This window comes from Protopterus annectens, chromosome 3.part0 (genome assembly GCF_019279795.1).
Source record: "Protopterus annectens isolate FY-2018-M chromosome 3.part0, PAN1.0, whole genome shotgun sequence".
NCBI lineage: Eukaryota > Metazoa > Chordata > Ceratodontiformes > Protopteridae > Protopterus > Protopterus annectens.
The window spans coordinates 1234106367-1234132379 of record NC_056731.1 but is presented as its reverse complement, the minus strand read 5'-3'; positions in this window follow the sequence as shown (position 1 = coordinate 1234132379).

The window sequence follows — 26013 nt, the reverse complement described above, 5'->3', positions numbered from 1 at the left end:
ATCAATTCCAGAGGCCCTGACAGGTCATGTTTCATGCTATTTAAAAGGTGTGTGCCACATTTGAGCAATTTAGATCTGCTCTTCACTGGATATAGTAGTAAAAGGTGAGTAGTCAGAGGGCCGTCCATTATCTTGATGGTTTTCTTTTGGTAGGCAAGAGTTATAGGGGAGCTCAGGAGGGAAAATTAGGCCCTCATACATATGTGCAATGAGTTGTGTGTTCCACTTGCAGAGAAGAAGCTGTAGGGACTAGCCAAGACCCTATGTTTTTAGATCTTATGGTAGATGCACTTTGAGGTTTGTTTTGTCTCCCTGAAAAGAAACTGCAACATCTGAAGGGAAAGTGCAAATTAAGAACATAATGGAGTTTGGGGTCTCTTGAATTTTGCATGTCATGCAATTAGTCCAGGCAGGAAACTCTGTAGTTCAGTAGCATTCCTGGTAAAGGGAGGGAAAGGCAAACACCACTGTGTACAAGTTATAAAGTTAGTACAAGCAGATTTGAGTTTGTGGGTGTTTTTTGATTGTTCCAGTGGCATTTCTTTTTGGCAAACAGAGTGGGTTAATCAGGAGGAGATGCAATTTTTTTACAGGTGCTGGGGAAGACAACAGATGGGGTCATATTTCAATGGGGAATGGTTTACAGCACCATGGCTGGAAGACTGGGCAAAAGAATGGAGAAGGGATGTAGCATTTTTGGAATTGATGCTCATTTGGGTGGCTTCAGTGGTTGGGCAACAGTGCTTCTGGGGCAGTAAGGTTATTTTCAATTCAGACAATTTGTCAGTGGTGCAAGTTTTAAGGGCAAAAACTGCAAAATCTAAGCTTCTCCTGTTGGTTTTATTGAAGCTTGTTTTGCAAAGTTTAGTGATTCTTTTTTCCTTTTCAGCTGAACATGTGGCAGGTGCAAGGAATTCAATAGCTAACAGCATTTCTCATTTTCATTTTCACAGGCTTCAACAACTGGCTCCTGAGGTGCAAGTCGAACCAATGTTGCTGCCAGCAGAGGGGTGGCTTATTGGCCATATGTAGCTGGATGGTTTATTCAGCAATCATGGGCAGTTTCCTCACAGAAAGCTTTAGTAGTGTGGATTTACAGGGAAGCATTTAGGGTGAATGAGTTGGATTCATTGTTCTGGAAGGAAGTTTTTATTTTTTTCTTCCACAGTGTCAGTTTGGTTATAGAGATCTAAATCAGACTAGGAAGATAGCATTCAGGTTGTGTTTCGGGCCTTTCAATGTTTAGGCTTCCAAGGTGACAGATTTTCCACTCATTCATTTCTGATAGGAGAGCATCTGAACTGGCAAGAGAAGGGAGGTCAATGGACGTTATAAAAAGGGAGAGTGCTGGTCAACGGGGACATTTTTGTCTTATACTAGGTAAATGTGAGAAAAAGTTGGATGGGGTATTATTGTCTTATATTAGGTAGATATGACTTTAGTTTATTCTTCTTCCGGCTTTTCCCGGTTAGGGGTTGCCACAGCGGATCACCTGTCTGCTCATTATTGGCAGTGGAGTTTTACAGTGTCGAGTTGCCAGCCCAGCACCCAACCTTCAACAGAAGACACACACATGCACACACTCACACCTAGGGCCAATTTAGAGTATCCAATCCACATAGAGCATGTCTTTGGGATGTGGGAGGAAACCAGATCACCTGGAGGAAACCCACATGACCACGGGGAGGACATGCAGACTCCACATAGAAGGCACCCCAGCGAGGATCGAACCGGAGAACCTCTTGCTGTGAGGTGGCAATGCTAACTGCTGCACCACCACGGCCAACCATATGACTTTAGTTTATTCACGATTATTATTTTTTTCAGGTGGGGGTTGTTGTCATATTGGAACATTCTTTTGTAAATTGGGTGGCGAAGCCTGCTGGATTTAGACTGGATGGAGTTGAGTTGGGGTTATGACAGTATGCATGCGATGTGATTTGGCAAGCTTTTAGAGGAGTAAGGTGGCATCAACTCATAGAAATGTTTGAATGTATGCATATTAGGATTGGAATACCTCATATTTTGGTCCTTCATTTAAGGGTAATGATTTGAGGGAATTTCCAAAGAGATATTTACTGGCTATGATCATGGAGGATTTGGTCAGTTGGAGGCATATTTTGCATCTATGATTATAGTTTGGTCAGAGATAATACTGTGATTAGTCTGGAGGCATGCTGAATTCTATGGCTATTGAATGGGCTCGACATTTTATTAATCTTCATCTTTCTAGGGTTTTGGCTCAATTTAGTGTTTATGTTATTGATCATAGGGATTTGGATGATAAAAATCCAATTTTGTTTCAGGAGGATAAAGTACATTTAAGCAATTTGGGTATGGATTAATTTAACTTGCATTTTCATTATTTTTGAAGAATTTGGTTATGTTGTAGTTTTTGCTGAAGAAGGATCAGCTTGTTATCCGGCTGGTGGGCAGTGAAGAGGGGCTGTGAGAATCCCTGCTTCTCTACCCCTTATTGCTTATTTCTGTTTGGGTTGACATAGTGGTTGTTATAAAACTGAATTGTATTATGCTGCCTGTAATGGGAGATTGACTTTAAGTGAGCAAATTGTTAACATTGCTCTACATCACTATTTGGATAAATGCGAGCGGGAAATGCTGCCTATGGTAATTTGTTATGCTGGAATTTATATCAGTGGAGTGTTATGGAATTAATCATAATTGTTTTATGTTTTGTTATTAATAAATGGTCATCTTATCCTAAACAGTGTGGTCAATGTGTGTAAGGGGAAATGGACAAATGTAGTTTGGGTACAGACTAATTTGTACAGAGATACAGCAGAATGGAGGGGGAGGAGGAATTCCTGGATTGTACAAAATCAGGCAATGTGGTAGGGAGATAGTTTGGGGTGGAAGTTAATACTTAAATGATTAAAGAAAGGTATAAGGTAGGCAGAAAATGAAGTAAAGGGTGGGGAGGAGTTAGATGAGTTATATAGTATTTGTTAGTTGAAGAATCAGATTTTGGCATGGACTTGCTGAGCCAGTCCTCCCTACCTTCTTTTTTCTTTTGTTATGATAGTTGAAATGTTTGGAATTTGTGATAAATATTTTGGGAGTATGATAACAGAGAAGAGGGCTGCAAGCATCCCCTCTTTTGTCTCCCCTTTTTGTTTATTTCTGTTTGGGTTGATATAGTGGTTGTGTGTTATAGATATGAATAGTATCACCATGCTGATTTAACGGGAGTTTGAGTTTAAGTGAGCAGAATGTTTAACACTGTTTCATATCAATATTTGAATGATGATGAGTGTGCAAAGCTGCCTATTTTAATTTGTTAGACTGGAATTTATGACAATGGAGTTTTACAGAATTAATCATGTGTTTTATGTTTTGTTGTTAATAAATGGTTGTCCTATCCTAAACAGCGTGTTTTTTGGTGCAGGTGGGATCTGAATAAGGGTCTATTAAATATTCAGACCTAATTTCATACTAGTAATGTTTTATATCATAAAGGTAATAAATCAAGATTAGCTTTAATCAATTCCTTAAAGAAAAAGTATCAAGATGTATTATTCCAAAAAACCTACTCTTCTCCTTGAGAAACTTAAATTAACTCCATACTCAATGACACCTAAATGCATGCACAATCTAATAAAAAAGTCTAACATAATAGCCAGATTTAACAATATTGCACAGATAAAAATCTTACCAAAAAGGCAAAATTGATGTTAATATCCAAAGCATCCTATCTCAGTTTAATGAATATTATATTCACTTCAATAACCCCAATGATAAATCCATCTCAGTAGAATCTATCAAAAATTTCTTAAATAAATTACAGATTCCAACTCTTAGGGGAAACTCTAAAATATTTTACTTAAAAATATTCCATTCTTTCTAAAAATTGATTAATTAAACACAATAAATATCTTGGTACTTATGGCATTATTCCAAAATGATACAAATTACTATCGCATAACATGAGATGCTTTTTACACCTTTATAGAGGTTCAAAATTATTAAATTATACCTCATTAAATGATCCATTCTCTTATATCTCCCACTCCAAAATAAAGTAATCTCTTACTTTTGTGTTCAGACTACAGTCCAATTTATAGTCTAAATACTGATCATAAATTATGCATATCTGTTTTACAGACAGAATAAAAGAATATTTTTTCTCTGATTAATGATGATCAAAGAGGTTTAATTCCCAAAAGATATACCAATTTTAACATTAATAGATATTGTAACACTTCTCCATGTTTATATTATATCTACATATGTATATATATATATATATATATATATATATATATATATATATATATATATATATATATGTTTATATGTATATATGGATATGGATTTACTTCAAATTATTGAATACTTACTTTATGGAATCCCATTTCATCAAGCCTCACTTCCTCGACTGTCATTATATCAAACTTCCAGCACTATAAAATGAGAACCCTGGGAAAGGAATCACTCAACTACAGGACAAAACAACAATCAGAAAAACAAAAAAAAATGCCTCTGCCTCCTACATCCCCCTAACTAAATATAGCAACTCTGAGATCTCACTACAGTAGAGGAAGGGCAAAGTTCACCATGGTGGCCGAGTGTTTCCTTTCCCAGGGTTCCTTTTTGTAGCTCCGGGAGTTTGATATAATGAGAGTCGATGAAGTGAGATTCATTGAAATGGGATTTGATAATGTAAGTAATCAATATTTTGAAGTACATCATATATATATATATATATATATATATATATATATATATATATATATAAATACATATAACTTTTTTTTCTCTATCAGTCTGAATTTTGACAATTCAAGTTTGATCAAATCCAAAAATCCAAGGAATTAAAGTTGGTGACACCTTTGAATCTAAATTATTGCCTTTTGTAGATGATATTATGCTATCTTTAGTTAATGCAAACATTAGTTGGGTGGGATGTTGGCATAATGATTAAGCTTTTTGCCTTATAGACAGAAGGTACAAAGTTTAATTCTTGCATGGGGTAATTGGCTAGGCTTGAAATGGCCCCCAAGGGCAGCTAGCCTCATACTAACCTATGAATCTATGAGTTTCTTTAAAGGAAGTTTCATTCATTCTTCAAAAATTTGCAACAATATCAGATCTTACTTTCAATAACAAAAAATCTAAATTCCTAATCTTAAATAAACAATCTGACATATGTATTTTGTCATATTAATTTTGATCAAGAAACAAAGACCTTTAAAGCCTGGCTTTACCATAAAAATATCACAAAACTAGAAGTGCAAATTATACAAAAATTGATGATAATATCTCTAAAATAATACACTCTTGGAACGAACTATTTCAATCTTTTAAAAATAGACTTCAATTGATAAAAATAGTTGTACTACCGAAAATATTTTATATCACTCAAATAATTTATTTTTATCCTGATAAATCTTATTTAAAAGTTTTAAAATGCTATTGAACTTTGTGTAGTGTCCCCAAAAAAATTACAAGTGCCTTGTCTTTTCTTATCAGACCGTGGAGAAAAATTAGCTGCTCAAGAAACATATGTAAAAGCTGCTATAGGTACAAATATATATTAGAATGATTTTTAACGATACAGCCAACTAGAAAGATTAAACATGTAACTCATTAATGATAAAATATGAAGATTTTTGTAGTATTTACTACAAGTTGATGTCAAATTACTTATAGTTAGTCCTCTGAAATATTTTCAGTATAATATGTCATCTCCTTCTCAATCTAAATACGTTAACTGAATTTTAAATTATTTTAAACATATTATATACAGTCAAATTGATTTGAAATATCAGCTTAATTTGCTGATTCACTTTATTTCTACCCAGACAGTACTTCTTTGGAAAAATAAAGATTCTTATTGTTGGCTTAATTGCTTTAATAATTCTTGATTAAAATGTACTAAAGAGATAATGTCAGGATTTAAGGTGACATTCATAGTTATTATGTGAATGCATAAAGGCTATCCACACTGTTATTGAAAGAGTGCAGTAAAACCTTGACTCATAGAGGCAGCTTACACTAGCGTGCAATAGCTGTGCATAATCATAAGTAAATGAAATCATAATGAGTTGTAAATGCGAAATTATACAAAATATTGTATGTTAATAAAGCATTCTCTGACCTACTTGTGATTCATAGTCAACGTTTTGCACTTTTCTGCACTGTCTCTGAATTTGTTACAAAATAGAGTTGCACCTATTTTATTGACTTTGCAGTTGATGATGATACTATCACTTGCAAGCCTAGCCATTTCCTGGAGTGAGCTGCTTGTTTTAATTGAGCAAAAAATGCTTACATGCAGTGATGCTCATCGGCCATGAAAGCTAAGAGATAGGCTGATAATAATCCACTGATAATAATGCACTATAACAATCAGGAGATATTTGAGAATTTCAAATTGGAGAGGGGTAATCTAAGTGTCTTAGTGAATATGTATGGCTCCCACAGGGGAAGCACAGCCTTCCTATCCTTGCAGATACTAATGAATGTATAACCCTCACTATACTTGCCATGGGGACCTTTCAGAGATGGACTGGGGAAACACTGGGTATCTCACAGGCTTCTGCCTGGGGATACATCAGCAGTTCCTGGATCTACTCTTGGCATGTGTGGATCAGTACATCAATTTATCAGTGCCACCTCAGGACCTAGCCAGGACTATGTGTGACTTTTATGGGATGACAGATTTCGCTGAGGCATTTGGCGCAATAGATTGTACCCATATTGCAATTAGGGCCCTATCTGATCCATAGGGGAGTGGTAACACAACAGTAATGGCGACCATTCCATCAACTGTCAGGTAGTGTGTGATACATAGGGGTGCATCACCAGTATGTCTGCCCAGCATTCTGAGAGTGAGCATGGCATCTAGCACACCTGATCAGTCTACCACCTCTTCCTGCCAGTGATCATCTTATTGGTAAGTGAAATAATTTTTTTTTTCTTTTTCATTTAAGTAGTTATTTAGTGTGAAATGGATTACAGAATAGTAAAGCACTTTCAATTTGTTTTGTCGCCTCTTCTGTCTCTTTTTTCTCTTCCTCTTTCAAGTGATGTTGAACATTCAGTGGAGACATGGCTCATAACACAGTGAGAAATTTAAGTGGAACCATAGAAGAAAATTTGAGTACAGTCTATCCCAGACTCATATTTTCATTGAGAGGATCTTTTGCCTCTTGTAGAGTCTCTTAAGTGCCTTGATGAGTCTTGGTGTACCCTTCAGTGTGACATACTACTGCACATATGATTTTTACCACATGTTGCATTCTTCACAACAAGATCATGTGACAGTGTGGGGGTGAAGTGGCCCATGCTGACACTGCAGTTTCCAGTTTCAGGTCTACTATGAATAATGGTAACCAGCAAGCAGCAATAGTAAGGGACCTTATGCAGCAGGCTCTTGCAGGTAAAGAGGCAGCATCTGTCCCAGAACTATGGACCATGACATTTGGGTTTGTGTTTCCTTTCTTGTAAAAAACACATAGAGTATAATTTATGTATGCAGTGATATCTGTGGTCTATGCTGTGTGGTGTATGGTCTAATGTCACTGTTCATCTGACATTCTTTTTCATCTTTAAATAATAATTTTTAATTTCAGAAGAAAATGTTCATATTATTGTTATTGGTAAATGTTATCTTTAGTGCTCTCTGACTCATGTACAGTGATGTTTTAAGGCATCATATAATGCATAGTCACAGTTTAACCATTTTGTACATTAAATTCTGATAAGGGGGTGCACCTAAGTATGCATGTATGGAATGTCCTGAAGTGGTGCAATTAGTAAAAAGTGTTACTCATTATCTAACATGAGATCATACCATGCAATTGAATAAAAATGCATCATATGTTCTCTATATTATGCAGTGTTTCCTCATCTGAATTCTGTTATCTGCTGAAGAACTGCACATCATAATATTTCATTTAGTCCTACATAATAACTTGTGGCCTCAGAGGCAAAAACAAATCACTATTTCAGCAGCGGGGAGGTTAAAATGCTAGCGGTGTTTGTTCACATGACAGGATGCTAATTTTCTTATTAGTGTTTCCCTGAATGTTGTTGTTTGTCTTTTGGCTTTTCCCAGTAAGGGGTCGCCACAGTGGAACTCCGGTCCGCTAATGATTGGCAGTAGATTTTTTACAAAATGCTGAAGTGCCAGCTCGACGCCCAGCCTTCAACGAAAGCATGTCCATTTACGCACGCATGTCTTTTGAGCACTACCCAACCATGGGGAGGACATGCAGTCTCCACACAGAAGGCACTCCCAAGCCCAGCTGAGAATCGAACGGGAGAACCTCTTGCTGTGAGGTAACAATGCTACCACCGTACCACCGCGGCACTGCATTAGTGTTTCCCTGAATAATTGTATATTACTACTTTTATGTTGTAGGTAATTTTCAGCTGTAACAATGATGATACATAGAGTATTAATGGTGCTAATGACTGAAATTTTAAGTTATGATATGCAGCTTTCTTTCCACAGTTATATGAGGTTTAAAGCAGTATCACTACAGCAATGAAATGCATAATGCTGAAAAGTGTCCTAAGTTGCTCTCCCCGTAATTTATTCCTCTTTGAGTTAAACATTTACATGTGTGTGAGAAGGTCCAGTTGTAAGTAACAGAAACATCACACCTGAATCACAGTAGGTCAAAGTAAAATATGTCACACACATCTCCTACAAATAGATGAGGTGGCACTGTAAGTGACTTTGGAGAGGGGCTTTCATGAGAGCTGTGTGGTGAGTTGGTCTGACGTTATGACCTACTTAATGCAAGTGCTCCTACAGATACCAATCTGACAGTGCTGTGGCAACATGCCAGGAACCTATGATAAGATGTTCTGCTAGGTGTAAATGAATACTGACATCACCTGCATGAAATTAGTTGTGCTTGTTCCCACTGACTAATCACAGTACTTTTCTTGTGAAGCACTTATAGTGTCATGCAAATTCCTCTTTAGTTCTGGACAGTACCCCCATCCTCTTCCCCTTTCATGACAGACTCCTACTTGAGTCTGGTAAGTCCTAACTAGTGTACAAATGCAGGTGGCCACCAATACTTGGTGTACAACCATATTATGCATCACTGTGACAATGCCATTGTCCCTACTCATTGTCATTGCCATGTAATGCTGGAAATCCATGTATGTCCTGGATGACTCTGGCTATTTCTAGCTAACTTTGTGTGGCAATGCTCTGAGCCCTAACAATGTCACAGCACATTTGCTTTACGAATAGCTGTGACAAACTCTTGCACCTGGCTGTCCTTTGTAAAGGTGTCTCCATGACACTTGTTACCTCTAAATTTCTGCCTTTATCCTGAAAGTGGACACCTGGGTTTGGATATACTGGTGTAGAGGTGTTTTTGTTTTCTCCCTGTGCAAGCTGGAATGTAATGTCAGCATACTCTTGAATTTTGATCCACTTCCACTTCCCACAGAGTTACTAACATGTTGTGGGTGTGAGATCCTGCCATTAAACTTGTGGACTGTGTGCCATTTTCCTCAGGCTGCCTCATAAACATAATTATGTCATCACCATCTTAAACTGCCATTCTACTGCTGTTGGCATAGTGTTTGTGTTTTGATTCAACTGCTAACCTCTAAAAAGGATTTGAAAACATTACCAATAATGAAGTAACATACACTACTGTATAGTAAGGAAGCATGAGGGACACTTACCATGCATACTGCCTTCAATGCTATTCTGTGCTGATGTAGAAGTTTTAACTGTTAATAGTAATTCTTGTATGTTTAAAGTAGTCTTTTCATGTTAGCATTCCATTCTCTATATAAATATATGTTACTGTTTTTAACCCAACCTTCTTGAGCAGACAGTTGCTGCTATTGCAGACTTTGGTAATAGGAAGTGTCCACCCCAGCCCTGATTATTCTAGAGCCATCATCTTCTGTGTCACAGTCATCCTCACAAATGGTGAGAAGGTAGTCTTGTCTTAAATGGATAAGTGTTGGAGCCCCCCCCCCCCCGTACCAATTGCATTTTACCTTGCCTTGGCTCTAGCATGTCCTACTCCATCATCTGCCCTCTTGTTACTCTGTGTTAATGTGTGGTTCCTTCCAGTGACTGCATCAATGTCTTTATAACTTGATTCCAGACTTTTTCCCTTTCAGCTTGTTTGGGCTCCCATTTACCAAAAAAAAAAGTTTGCCATATGTGCTAAGGGCTGTTTTACTCATAGATAAAATTGTCTTTCCATTGCCTTGATCCCTTATTTTGCATCATTACTGCATATAAAAATATGCCACAGTCATACACAAAAATCTTTTGATGTAATCATCAGTCAAACAACACAACACAATGATGAAAGCACGCATGCCATCCTCAGAAAAAAGTTAGGTGATACAAACCCCATAGTTATTTACTGTAGTAAGTAAAGACGTTTTTTAGTATATCCATTCCTCCCCTAACCCTTACAACTTTCTTGTAATCATAACTGTCATTTTTCATTCATCAGTGACTCTCAGAAATCTTCCAGTAAACACACATGTATGTTAAGTCAATAAAATGTCCTTGCCACTTCAGTACTTCAAAATAAAACACTGCATTTCTATCATGTATGCATTATCAGTAAATGATACCAAAGAAAATGTAAATGGTTTTCACAGTGATCATTAATCAGTTTTACCGCTGCTATAATGTTTTTCCATTTACAAATGACAGCTTTACTGTATTCACTAAAGCCATTGTAACATGTCCATCATATGTGCAAAACAAAACATTTCTTACAGTGAATTCAGTGTTCTTACATTATTTAGAATTGTTTCGTATTAATTTTCAATATTTCTACTACTTTTCCTACTTTAAAAAGCCTGCTGTTTCTTAAGTCATTTGCTACCTAACTTGAATATTTGCAAGTTAGTATGGTAGTGTTAAACTTAGTCACATAAACTCAGGGTCACTTACTCATTTTGTATGCAAATTAGACCCTTTTATGTTTATCTCTGTAATTTGCAGTAATAAGTGAGCACGTATGACCACATATACACAAAATTAGATCTCAGCTACTCGTAAATGAAGCATTTGCTTCACATGAACGTGCTGGGGATAGCAGCAGAGTTAGCAGCAGTCATCAGCAGTCCTCAGAGTGTTGTGAGAATGTGTAGATAGCCTGAGTTAGTCTCAAACCTTACCACGTTTATAAAAGGAAAAATGGGTTTATATGCATGCGAGTTTGCAAACCAGGAAGTATCATCCCTAACATCTTCATGCATACCTTATTACCTTAAAACTTTCAAGAATTAGTAAAAGTAGGTACTCACTCATATAGGAAAATTTATTTCTACAAACAGCACTTCCCCATTCATTTAGTCACCGTATCAAGGAAAAGTGAATGTAGTCTTTAAAAAAAAAACATAGACGAAAAATTATTTTTGTTAATTCCAAATGTCTTCAATCTTCCTATCTTGCCTTTTCCACTCTTTAATGAAAACATCATACTGTCCACATAAGGATAGTCCTACATAAAGCATAATAAACCCTATTTATTTGCTTTTAATATTAATATCAAAAGCTGTGGAGACCAGTCCTTTCTCCAAGTATTTCAACAGTGACACTGATATGCAAAGTTATACAAAGCCTACAGATTTCATGTAGTCCTTCATATATATTTCCAAATATATATAGTCCTTATATATATATATATATATATATATATATATATGGGTCTACTTGAGTTGACCGAGACGCCAGTTCGCCGACACGCAGAAGACCGAGACCAAACGACCGAAAATGAAGGTGATCGACAAGGTGAAATCCCGACAGCCGAAAGACCGACATGGGGAATGTGTGAGCGCGACTCGGTAAGTGTGTGATAGTGAGGGATTTAGGGTTAGGGAGCAGACAGGTAAGTGTGAGATAGTGAGGGATTTAGGGTTAGGGTGCGGGAAAGGTGAGTGTGCGGTAGTGTCGGACTTAGGGTTCGGGTAAGGTAAGTGTGTGATAGTGACGGAGTGTAGTTTAGGGGCGGGTTAAGTGAGTTAGGGTTAGGGTGCAGGTAGGGTGAGTGTGCGATAGTGATGGGCTTTATGCTTTAGGGTGGGTTAAGTGAGTTAGGGTTAGGGTGTGCATAGGGTAAGTGTGCGGTAGTGTCGGACTTTAGGGTTAGGGTTTGGGTTAAGGTTAGTGGATATGTAGTTGTGTGTAATGTGTAGTTTACATTTTGTGTGTCGGTGTTATGGTGTTCGGTTTTGTGAGTTGTCGGTATTGTGTGTTTTTGGTCGTTTGGTCTCAGTCTTCTGAGTGTCGGCAAAGTGGTGTCTCGGTCAACTAAAGTAGACCCATATATATATATATATATATATATATATATATATATATACACACAAAAGCCAAAAGCACAGCATCAATGGGGCCAGATGGTGTCCCAGGCTGAGTCTTGCACAAACTACAGAACGAACTAACCCCCACCTAAACACACTGTTCAACCTCAGCTTCTCCACAGGCTACGTGCCCATAGAATGGCGCACAGCAACGGTTATTCTTCTCCACAAAGGAGGGGCCACAACTGACCCTGGTAACTATCGGCCCACAAGCCTGACTAGCCTGGTCTGCAAGGCTATGGAGCGCATCATCATGGAACTCATTAACAAAGACATTGGGAACCTCCAAACACTTGACCTGACCCAGTTCCGCTTTGTTAAGGGCAGATCATGCCTACTAAACCTGGTTGACTTCTTCGAGACAGTCACCAAGGCCATAGATGAGGGGAAGGTAGTAAACACAGCCTACCTTGACCTCACTAAGGCTTTTGACACCATTCCCCACTCGAGAATTATAGAAAAACTTACCAGCCTGAACATAAACCCCTACATCACTAGATGGGTTGCCAACTGGCTTACAGATAGAACTCACATGGTAAGAATAGCGGGCTCCAGGTCCGACTCTAAACCAGTCACAAGTGGTGTCCCACAAGGCTCGGTCCTGGGATCCCTACTGTTCGGCATATACTTCTCAGAAGTACAGGCAAACACAGGAGGACTATGGCTAAACAAGTTCGCTGATGACTTCAAACTGGGAGCCATAATTGACTCTCTGGCTGACACAGACATTCTCCAAAAGGGCCTTACTGAGATGGACACCTGGTGTCAAAGTCATGGTCTCAAGCTAAATGCCAAAAAATGCATAGTCATCCTGTTTGGGAAAAACAAAACATCCTGAATTACCACATAGGTGGCAGACCCCTTAATACAGAAGATGTAATAAGAGATCTGGGGACACAGGTAGATAGTAATCTCTCCTTTGACAATCATATTGACAAAGTAGTTAGAAAATCCTTCTATGCAGCCCATCTAATTACTAAAGGGTTTGCATCTAGAAATAAAGAGGTTATAGTGCCCCTCTACTTGTCACTCATCAGACCCATCATAGAGTACAATGCCCCGTTTGGGATGTACCTCACAAGACACTTCCAACAGCTGGAAAGACCACAAAAGTACCTGACCAAGAGGATTACTGATCTCAAACATATGTCCTATGTAGCCAGACTGGAAAAACTCCAGCTGTACTTAGTGGCATATCGCTTACTCAGAGGTGATCTCTGCCTGACTTACAAAGCCATGTCCAACTCAGAACATATGGACATGCTCCACCTAAAGAAATCCGAGTCACTATGAGCCACTCGCTCTAGTGAGCTAAACCTCACCACAACAAGAAATAAAACATGCTGGAGGGATGGATTCCTGTCACAGGGACTCCCCATGCTTTGGAGCAAAATTCATAACTACATTAGGCAGAGCCCCTCATTAACACTCTTCAAGATAACAGAAAATACTCCCCTGGGATCACTTCATTGGCTCTTCTTGACAGAGGATCAGTTAATTAATCAATGGGGCGGCGAAAGCTGACACACTCTGGCTAGGCTTATAAATGCCCTCAGGCAGATAGCCTAGTACCTACCTATGAACCTATATTTAATGCTTATTTTCAGGGATTTTACATTTTACCATAGGTAAGCATGTTTATTAAAATGCCTTTGTATTTCCTTAGTCAGCAAGAGTAACCTGCACTAACTGTATTTGCATATAGGTGTAGTGGAACATATTGTGGTTAACCCCTATGAAAGTGCAAATCCTGGAGCTACCCTTAGTTTAGAATCAGCTGAGTGGTTATAAATAGAAAGCATTAAGAATTTTGGTATGAATTTTTGTGACGCTATACATCAACAATACTCTTTATTTCAAAACTGATTTTCTTAGCACAATAATATCCAAGCAATTCAGTCATTCTACAATAGTATCTGATTTGTACAAAATATTTATAAATTAAAAATTCACTTTAAATTGCACCGTTTGAAAGTTTATTTTGATAGAAAATAATAGCAGCATTCAGAAAATAACAAATCTCTTGTGCTGGAGTCTGTTTATTAAAAATACTTCCTCTTTTCAGTTTTGGCACATTTTCTCTCGGAAGTGTTTACATAAGTCTTTTTATACTCCGTATAAATTAATAAAGATATTTAAAAAGTCAATAAGAAATGCAATCAAGACATTATAAGAAACTGGTAGCATAATTATTTTTTACTGTATTTATTTAAAAAATATTGGGAGAAAATGGATGATTTTGTCAAAGTTTTGTGGTCTGACTAACTTTGAATATATTGCCGGTATTGTTTAACTTTTCATCAACCATAACCCTAAAGAAAGAAGAATTTTTAATGTGGATTATTTTAGCAGTAGAAAAGAAAATGGTTGTCAGGAAATAGTTAAAAACAGAGATCTTCAGTTCAAATAATTTATCTTACTTCTATCACAGACAGAGAAATCACCATAAAAAAATATATAAACAACAACAACAAAAAAATTATTTTCCCCAAAAACTATATATACTAATCCTTCATTTAAAGTGCTTAATTAATAATTGAAGGTTTAACTATATTTTATACACACATGCATATATATATAAATAACATTAGCTTGTTTCTTCTTGTTTTTTTTTTTCGGTTTTGTAGTCATATATATATATATAAATATGTTCAGTAATATTCATAATGTTAACACTGACAAGCTAGTTTTCCTTTCTCCTATTCTATTTGCAAACTGTTGCTAATAAATTTTAAAAACATGTTTAATCATTGTTGTGAAATGATAATAAGATCTGCAAAAAAATCAGTTACAACCCTTTTTTGTATATGATTTTGACAGGAGAAATGTGTAGAAACAGGTTTCTTTCTGGATAAATGTCTTCAGTCACTTTTTCTGATTATTCCTTCTTAAACTGGTAGAATCATGAAGTTTTTTAGCAATAAAACAATGTCAGAAACCAAGTCTACAGAGCAAATATCTGGTGCTGCTAACAGTTCAACATGCTCACCACAAGACAACTGTCTACATAAGTGACTTGCTGTCAGTCCCACAGTAGGTAAATAGAGTCTGAAGAAACCAACCTCAAACTACAGGAGCCAGCTGTATAAGAGTTCATAGCCTTATGATGGGAATGAAAGCTGAAAGTGAGTTTTGGGTTGCTAGGAGGCAGTCCTAATTTTAATGTAATTAATCAACACAAGCAATAGTAAGTGACACAGATAATACAAGGAAATAGAATACCTACTAAAATTGTGAAGCATGACAATTATGAGACATCACAATGGTACATCATCCATTCAAATTCAATTGATCCAAAGAAGGCAAATGATTGAGGTACTGTATCATTGTAACAAATCTGTTTGGAATTTTATTTGGTCTGTTTTGTTGTTTTTCTTCATTATTCAGTTGGTTTGTTTTATTGTACTAGTATGACAATATTATATCTTTACCATGAAATCTAGGTGATAACATGCAGTAAAAATATCACATTACATATAACTATCCAGTATTCTTCTTAAGTCAGAATAACTTTCAGTTTATCAGGGTTGGAATGCATTCTCTTAATACACTACATCTTCAGGAAGTAGGCATATGCTTTGCCTTCTCAAATTATAGCAATACTCCAGCTCCCATGTTCTATAATCCCAACTACTACATACTTTGCTTTTAAAGTCTAGCCATTTACCTGTTTATAATTAGAAAATTCACACCTGTACACCTATAGATACTTTCCAAAGTACTATTTTCCTATTCAATCTCTTTTTATAACATCTTCATTCAAACTTTTGATGCACCAATTACCACAAAAATAAATAAATAAAATGAAATTTAGCTATCTAGTTTCATTTAATAGATACATACATACAAATATTTCAAACATGGGCATTAATGCCCTTCTAGCCTGCCAATATACAAACACAATTTGTCCCATAAAAAGTGTACAGACTGTTCTTAAATATGTCTAAACTAGTGTTTGGCTTAATGTAATTTGGTAGTCTATCCCATGTATCAACTGCTGTATCAGAGAACAAATTAATATACTTCTCATTCCTATAGAATCCTCTACACAGATTAGCCAATGATTCTCTACTACTTTTTGATAACCCCAAACATTCCCAGAGGTAGTTGTCTCTAAATACCCTATACAACTGAATAAGATCTCCTCTTAAACATCTTTATAAGACACTGTACAGGTTCAGATATTTTTAGTTTTTCATAATAACTTAATTTTTCCACCCATTGATGCTCTTGGTATATTTCTACTGTATTCTTTCCAGTTTACTCATGCATGTTTTCTTATAAGGTTTCCATATTTTTATTCCATACTCAAATTTGGGTTTAATGTGACTAGCAAGCATGACTTCACCGTTTCTGATCGCCTAGACTTTATAGATCTTTTTATACAACCTATAGTTCTACAACTATCATTAACCAATAGGTTGATATAATTAGAAAAACTGAAAGCTGGATCTACTCATATAGCCATAAGTCATATCTTGTCAGTATCAATGGTACTTTCTTTCGATTATCCAGCTAATCCTCTCTCAATTTACAAGCAATCAAATGCTTAGCTGTTACCGTAGGACAACTCAGTGCTACAAATCCAGATCTTAGCCCTCTTCATTATTCCCTATATGGTATAGCAAATCCTCTCTTCCAGAATATATCTGATAAGCTATATTAATCATACAAGATGCCTTACTATTAAATTACTAGGGCTCATACTTCTTAAACTTCCTAAATCAAAAATGAATAATAATTTGTTAACATCTAGTCATAAACTTACCCAGAATCGTGACTTTAGAGGAAGCAGGTCCAGATCATATAATAATCAATCACATTCTATGATATTCATGCACAGCATTACGCAATTTCATAGATATATTTACTCACCCAGGCACACGTGCATTAATTTAGTGTGCATGCATGCACACACACACACACACACACACACACACACACACACACACACACACACACACACACACACACGCACACACACACACACACACACACACACACACACACACACACACACACACACACACACACACACACACACACACACACACACACACACACACACGCATGCAAGCACACACACACACACACAAACACATATAACATCCACACACTCATACACACACATTCACTACTACTTACCGGGGGTCACTTGTCTGAGCAGAATAAAGCTTCCCTTCTTCCCCTACAGACATTCCCCAAATGAAATACTAAGGTTCAGAGTGCTTCCTAGTGATATACACTTACACATTTTCTACACTCCTCTAAAAGGTAACTTGTGGAGAATGGAATGCAGGACTTCTCTAGCCCAATGAGCAGCATATCTAAATACTTATGAGTTTCTTTATCAGAATCCCCACCTACATTAAGTACATTCCCAAAGCATTTGCTATTGAGTAATATGGGAATGCACCACGAGGCAGCATACTAAATATGAGTTGGGGGCATTTATCTATAACACAAGTTGCACTGCACGCTTTTAGAATTGCATACTAGGCCTCTAGTCTATCAATCCAGACCCATGATTTACATTGCCAGCCAGATACGAATGGCTAGAATTTTTTTAAACTAAGGTACCCATATAGCTTTTGATTTTACATTTCAGTTATTAAGTCAATTTAAGCAGTTTGATACCCTATTATTTAATTAGTCTTGGTTTTAATCTAACAGATGCAGATCACTAGTTCTGTTTAATTCAATGTAAATTATATAAATTATTAAACAATTATTACATTATTAAAACATGTAAGCAGTCATGCAATCAGAGCTAAAATATCTTAATTTTCCAATGCACAGAATGTACAGTGGTAAGGATATTATTTCAGCTAAAACAACTTCTTAACTTTTAATCCTGCCACTTCATTTATTGAATTTTCTTAATCAAACAGAGGATCTTAAAACTGCACCCTTTCCAAACTGCTTTATAACTTTGTAGTCTTAACATTTTCAGTGCTGAAGATACACATCAGTGATGCGATTTATTTACTTCCAAACAATACAAATTTGTAAAACAAACATTCCGCAGCTAGAGCATATTGTAGTAGAAATTGTATAGTCAATAGAACAAAACTTATCACTTATAAGGGTAACTTGATAAGAAGTAATCTGTTATCTTGCAATTAAGATGTTTCTTTCAATTTAACCATTGCCAATTTTGCATATGTGAACACTCAAACACTATACAAAATATTTTTTTATGAAACAGCGAGGAATGTCATTCTGTGTTTAATTTCCCATGATCTACATGTTTTAATAGTTCCAGCCAACTATTGTTTCTGTTGCAGTGTGATTATAAAAAGAGATGTGATCAATGAAAACAGGTTAGTCTTTCACTGTGTAACATGTATCAGTTGCCACATCAGACAACTGGTGAAAGTATTCACCCTCAAAATGAATTTAGTTGTTAAGAAGACCAGCCTCTATAAATTGACTTAGAATTTTAAAACCCGTGGCTGACAAAAATCACACCCATTTAAAGATCCCTTACCCATTCCATAATAATTTTATGAGTTATAACAATAAATAGACTAGTGACATCAGTCACCAGAAATAGTACATTATCAAACTACAAATCATCTGCAATATAACTCAAAACTCTGAAGAGTCCCTAATTAATTATATTCAGCTTTTCATGGACTGTTTTAATTGGGTAACTATAAACATTGTCAAATGCTGAGCTTTTGATCTACCAATAATCCATAGCATGGTGTTGATAGATGATGATGGCAAACACTAGGTTATATTTCATGCTGAATTTGCCTTTGTTGTAAAATAAAAATCAGTTGATATATATATATATATATATATATATATATATATATATATATATATATATATATATATACATATATAGTTAAAAAAAATCAGGCCCAGTTTACTAGTATACTCCACAGAGTCCATAATAACCAAGCCAACTCCTTTGTTGAGCTTCATGAGTCAAATGATGTCTTCCTTGATAAGAGACTACAATAGAACTATTTTCTAAAATCCTAAGTTATAACTCATACTTCCCCACAATTAGCTTCCTAATATCTGCCTCACATAATGTTTTCAAAAATATTGATATCAGGTTGATGGGTAGATTAATATTACTTAAAAGTACCAACTTTTTTGAATTAACACTTTCTGCATCACCTTCAGTAGCATCAACGTAAGTTAACTATAGATTAATTCCCTGGTATATGCACACGGTTCCCATTCAGAAGCCTGAAACATCATAAGCCTGAAAATCAAAATCCTGAAACCAAAAGCCTGAAAATTCAAAATCCTGAAAACTCAAAATCCTGAAAGACCAAAATCCTGAAAGACCAAAATCCTGAAACTCAAAATCCTGAAAACACAAAATAGACATACTGATGTCATTGTGGCTTTGCTATTGTTAGCCCTGTGGTGTTAGGTCATGTGTTGGGGTCAGGTAAGTGTGCGGTTGGTTTTATTTTAGGGTTAGGGGCGGTTTAAGTGAGTTAGGGTTAGGGCGCAGGTTAGGCATGTATGCAATAGTGACAAATATTGGGGTTAGGGGCAGTTTAAGTGAGTTAGGTTTAGGGCGCGGGTCAGGTGAGTGTGCGATAATGACGGACCTTAGGGTTAGGGTTAGGGTCAGGGTCGGTTGGTAGATAGTAGTGTCTATATAGTGACATATTAGCATTATTTGTGTTTTCAGGATTTTGAGTTTCAGGATTTTGGTCTTTCAGGATTTTGGGCTTTCAGGATTTTGAGTTTTCAGGATTCTGAATTTTCAGGCTTTTGGTTTCAGGATTTTGATTTTCAGGCTTATGATGTTTCAGGCTTCTGAATGGGAACCATGCACACAGTTCAATTAAAGTATCCTAAAAATCAAAGTTTCAATGGGCAAGAAGGTAAAACCATGTTCAAAAAATGTAAAATATATGTAATTGTCAAAATCCAGTTGGTGTGATCTAAGGGTGATGAAGGGTTGCTGCCACAAAGAGAGATCAGGTCATTCAACAGTTACATTGGCTTCTAAATCATTCAAATAAACAAAGTAGTTACTATACTCTAAATTAACTCCTTTAGATATTGGATATGCCTTGTGTACCTCTTAATCATGTTGATCTATTGCTATTTTTCTCAGCTTTCTGGACATCATAACATAATATTTCTTATACACCTTCTGAAAAATATCTACATATTTCACTTAGCAGGAAAGGGAAAGCACATCACTATAATTAGATCCATCCAGGGTCACAGTATCCAATTCTGCTTTCTTTGTTTGCTTATAAGTGGATTTAATAAGTAACTCCATGGGTTCACACCAATGTCTTTCAGATATGATCACTAATTCCTGATCTAATTTACTACCATTGATGAGTCCATTAGGTTATGAACTCAAATCCTTTGGCACCACTTTCAGTTTAATATACATTAATAAGTAGAGATTCTCAATTTTCAAGTTAAATATTTGTTCAGTTTTCTTCTCAATTTTTGCCAATTGCATATTACCAGACTCTCCCCAAATGCTACTCATATTCCTCAAACACAAATCTTTATGCAGACATTTATGTAAAGTAGCCATGAACTCACCAGAAATTCATGACCCCTCCCACTCATCACATCTCAGAAAACCATCAACTCAGAACCCAACTGCCTTATTTCATCCGATGAAGCAGAACCACCCAGCAAAAAAAAAAAAAATGCTTTTGCAAACACCACTGATGTATAGAGTAAGACGACATACAAAATAAACAAAGAATTCTCAAAAGCAGCATACCACAGCATGAAAATTTCAAAGAAAAAAATATATAGACATAACTTAAATGTCATGATAATTTATTGGTTGAGTACTTTAATCAGAAATTCAGACTTCTTCAGAACTAAATCTAATTTATGCAGTTCACCTTTTAAACACATACAGTTAAAAATCACCAGCGGTCAACCAACTATCAGCACATAAATAATCCTGAGACATAGATGACATGGATTGAAATGTGGTTTTGCTTCCCTTAAAATACAATATATAACATGTTAATAAATTGATAAGCAATGTTTACAATGTATATTGTATAATGAATACATTATTGTTACAAATCTAATATAACCCAACAGCTCTTATTTTAATAGCAATACAGATAGAATATTTTCATTGATACCTGGGATGGAAGCAGCTGCCAATCTAAGTTGCCAAATTAATCCTTCAAATCCAATTCTTAATTGCCATGATCCACCCATTAAGATTATATCTGAATTTTATCTAAATTAGAAAGAAAAGAAAAGTTGGGCACGGCCTGGTTACTCAAAGCACGTTTTTGTTTTCCCTAGCATCATAATCACTAGCATCCTTCATCTTACAGAGTGTTCTCTCTGTTTTGCCCACGTAAAATGCCTCACAAAAATTCCATTTCATAGTACACTACACCCTTTGATCCACAGTTAAACATCCATTTCAAAAAGACATTAAACAAAATTATCTTAGTAGCATTACTCTCACAAATTAACTAGCACTGGGCACAAAACCTACATATCTATTACAAGTGAGATACTAGGCCAGGTTCTTAAAGAAGTGGTCTCAGTGTAAGCCTGCTCTGATTCCAAAAGACTTGCAATGTTTAATTTTTCCAACTCTTTTGGGTTTCTAATATCATGATGGGAATGGACCCCATTCCTAAGTCAAAGTACGATTAAAGTTCATGCAATTAGTATTGTTTCAGTCTTTGATGTTAGCCAAAAGTGCTCTTTGCAGCACCCACAATATGCCCAGAACTAACTCCTATAGTTCATACAGAGTTATATTTATTGGTATCATATCTAAATAAGACTGTAAATACATTTTTATGAGAACCATTGCTCCTACTACTATATTGAACTGTCTGAGTATCCTTCTTCCATATTGCCTTCATTTCTGCCTACAAGTCCTGGTCTTTTATTACTTTGTGTGTCTCTCTGTACAATTAGGTGTATCAATTTCAAAAATCAATGCGTCTTTTGTCTTCTTTTTTTCCACAGACTACTATATCTGGGTTTCTCACATTTATTTTTAGAACTTTTGGTAATGGTTGATCCCATGTGATATAAAATTTATAATTCTCTGTAATGCTTTGCAGCTAATGTTTCCAATGCTTCTCAGCTACTCCAGTATTGTAATGTTTGTACAATCCCCAATGCAACAGTTTTGAAAAATTTTTATGTCTTTCAGTATACAGGCCCAATACCATTAGGGTATCACATGCAGCAACAAGATGTGCAAATGTTTCCATTCTGTTTTACAGAATTTGCATTTGTCTAGTTCCCCTACATGTTGAATGTACTTTGTAAACCGTGTACATAGTCTACTATCCTAGGCTACTAATATTAACTTATCATCTTTTGGTTTAAATTTGCCTATCTTTAACCATTCCTACATTAGATCCTGATCAGCATTGTTCCAGGAGTTTTCTGTACTTGCAGCTATATTTCTTGCTTTTCTACAATGCTTACCTTTTCATCTGATCTTTCATCTTATGTTCTTTATTTTGTGTTTTAGAACATTCAGTTGCTGCCTAATTTTTGTCTAGTTCTGGTTTGGTTTCCATTCCTGCTTAACACTGATATGCTTCTGTGGGTCTATATTAGATAAACAAAAGTTTATCTTACCGAACACTAACATGAGCGAAAATCCCGGAACCCAAAACCGGAATTGTAAGATCGCAGTACAGTGAAGATGGGAATATTTGCCTTTTCCTCACTGTAGTGTGATCTTGGAGTTGGAATATATATTTAGTGGTGGGGGGGGGTGAGGGGGCACAGCCCCCCACAATTGCAGTTTCAAGTTCTGGGATTTTCGATAATGTCAGCATTCGGTAAGATAAACTTTTGTTTATCTAATATACACCCGCTTCTGTTAAAGTAAGAAGAGAAGTCATGTAAGATTTGTTCTCTTCATGTTGAAAAATTTTCACTATGTTTGAATATGATGAGATCAGCAGATATGTATACAGCCCTTTGATTGCAGAACTATACATGTAATTGATTTCAACAAGGCCCACAACTTCTTCAGAATGAGTGCTATATAACCTTGGAATGCACTGATTTTTATATATCATTTGGTAAAGAGTGAAGCATTTTTCTTGTTTTCCTGTCCAACTGATCCAATATATTTTGGGGCGAGTCAATCATCCCAAAACTGTACTCCAAAATAGGAAGAACAAATTGGTTTATAGCTTGGACTTTGTTCCTACATGTCAGTGCTGTTTTCGGTATTAATTTTAGTCTTCTAAAATATTTTTACTGGGTTTTTCTCACATTTGTTCATTTATTTTGTCGATCCTTCATTAATTCTCAAATATTTATATACTCTCTCCTGATCAAGTTCCTGTATATAAAATTCTTGTCCCAGATTGATATTTTCTTAGTGCTGCTACTTTCCTGCTTTAAATGTTGTTTTTGTACATTTATCAGGTCAAATGACATTATTATATCATCTGAGAAAAATTTACCACTTGCAGCTGTGCTTTCAGTTCCCCATCTGATGAACTATACCATTTTAAACCATCCACAAAAAGAAGATGAAAAGTATTTATACTTTGTCTGGTATCCAAATTGTAATCATGATCTAATCTGATAAGTAGACAGCTTACTGTTTTAAGGGCAACACAAAATAGCAGTTATGACAAAGACTTACCCTGGAATGTCCCCTTTTAAAATTGTATCCCTGGGATAATAATTTGTCCCTTATCATGGCTTAGCTGAAAAATGGTTTGCCACTATTTCATAGTCATTGTAATGTAATTGATCAATGTAGGGTATATCTTATACACCGGTGAGAACTACTTTAAACATGAATGAGATGCTGTCAAATATTGTTTTGTAATCTCTCCATTCCATACTTAAAATGTTCCCCTTTTTACAATTCACCATTATAACTAAATTTAACAACATATGATTCTTTGTTCCATATGACTTTCTTTTGTTACTCTTTTGTTCTATTGCCATGATTTAGTTTTTTCCTAAATTACTGTAAACTCTGTCAGCATCAATTCCAGTATACAGTTTATACATAGTTGGAAGGCAAGTTATTGGATTATAGTTTTCACTATGGCTTGCACATTCACTCTTAAGAAGGAGTATCACTTTTCCTGTTGTTAACCTGGTCAGTGTGTGTTCAGGGCATGCATATAAGTAGTTCTTACTCATGGCTAAACCTTTGTGTAACAATGTTAGTACTTTTAGCCAGAAAAGTATCTGGAACTGGGGTTTTCCATTTAGGAGCTTTTCTTAATTTTGTTTCAGTTTCTCTAGCCATTGCTTCATCCCATTTCATATCATGTACATTTGAACTTCTTACTGTTTCTTTTTACTTACTTTATCTATTCAACATTTTTGTTATGCTTCATAGATATTTCTCCAAAATGTGTCTATTTCTTCTTTTTTTGGTGGTGTTTCTATTTCTTTTTACTTTGTTTCACAATTCTCTATAAAACATTTCTGGAACAGATTGCTTATTTTATACATTCCCTTTATGTTTATTTGCATATCATTTAAGTTTTTCTGCTTGTGCTGACATCTTTATTATTTGCAATAGTGCACACTAGATCTTGGTCTGTTCTAATATTGTACTTTACTTTTACTACACCTGTCTTTCTTAGTATTTTTGTTGATTTGTTCCCTCTTCTGTACTCTTCTAACAGTGACACTTCTTGTTTTAACTGCTTTATAGTTTTCTCTATTCAATACTTCCACGATGGCATTTGATTTCTTCCTGTCCTTTCCCTTGTTGCCCTATATTTTTGTGGTAGGCCTTCATCGTTATCAAGTTTGCTGCACAGTATTATATCCTATTTACTTCTGTTATAGCATGTACATTTCTGTTAATAGTCTCAAATACCATATTCATTTGTTTTATCAGACTTCTATCATTTTGAGTCTTACTAACTTTCTGTAATCTTTTTATTTCATCAACCTTAATATGCTTATCCATCACCACTAAATCAAGCAAACCTTCCCTTAGATTTATTTCTTCTAAACTGAGGGCACATTCTTTATTCTCTGTTTCCTGCACGCATTCTACAGGAAGCTCTAGAACATATTCATCTGACATATTCTCTCCAGATGCATCCTGTGTCATCCATTGCTCTTTCATATGGCACCTAACTGGTCCATCACTCCATAATATTGATCGTGTCAGAGTTGCCACCATTTCCTGTTCCTTCCCTTGCAGTGCAACTCCAACAGAACTTTTGTATTATTTTCCTGTTCAAGGCTCTAGAGCATCTGCATGTGACAGCTGATCAGATGTTTTCCATTCCAACTAATAAAACTTAATCTGGGGACTCGCTGTTCCATCATGCTCTGACATTGCCAGAATGAGATTTTCTACACAGAAAAACTTTACTTTGCAGGTAATCCATAACTTCAGTTTCTATTTGTTTAACTTCTTCAGTACTTTTCCTCTTTTCTACTTTCCCCTTTTGTTTTCCTATTTTTGATATTGAAAAATTTTCCATATCCAGATGCCTCTGCCTGTATTTCTCTTCAAATATTTTTGGTTCGGCTTTTTGTACTGTTTAGTTTTGCATTCTTCTTTTCATAAATATTGCACCATATTAAATCTTTTTTTTTCTTTCCCATGTCCATTTTTCTTCTTCATATATCTTCTATTCCTCCTTATAGCGGAGATTCATTGTTCTATCATGCTGTGACATTACCTGTGCTACACTTTCTACACTAAATCCTTCATTT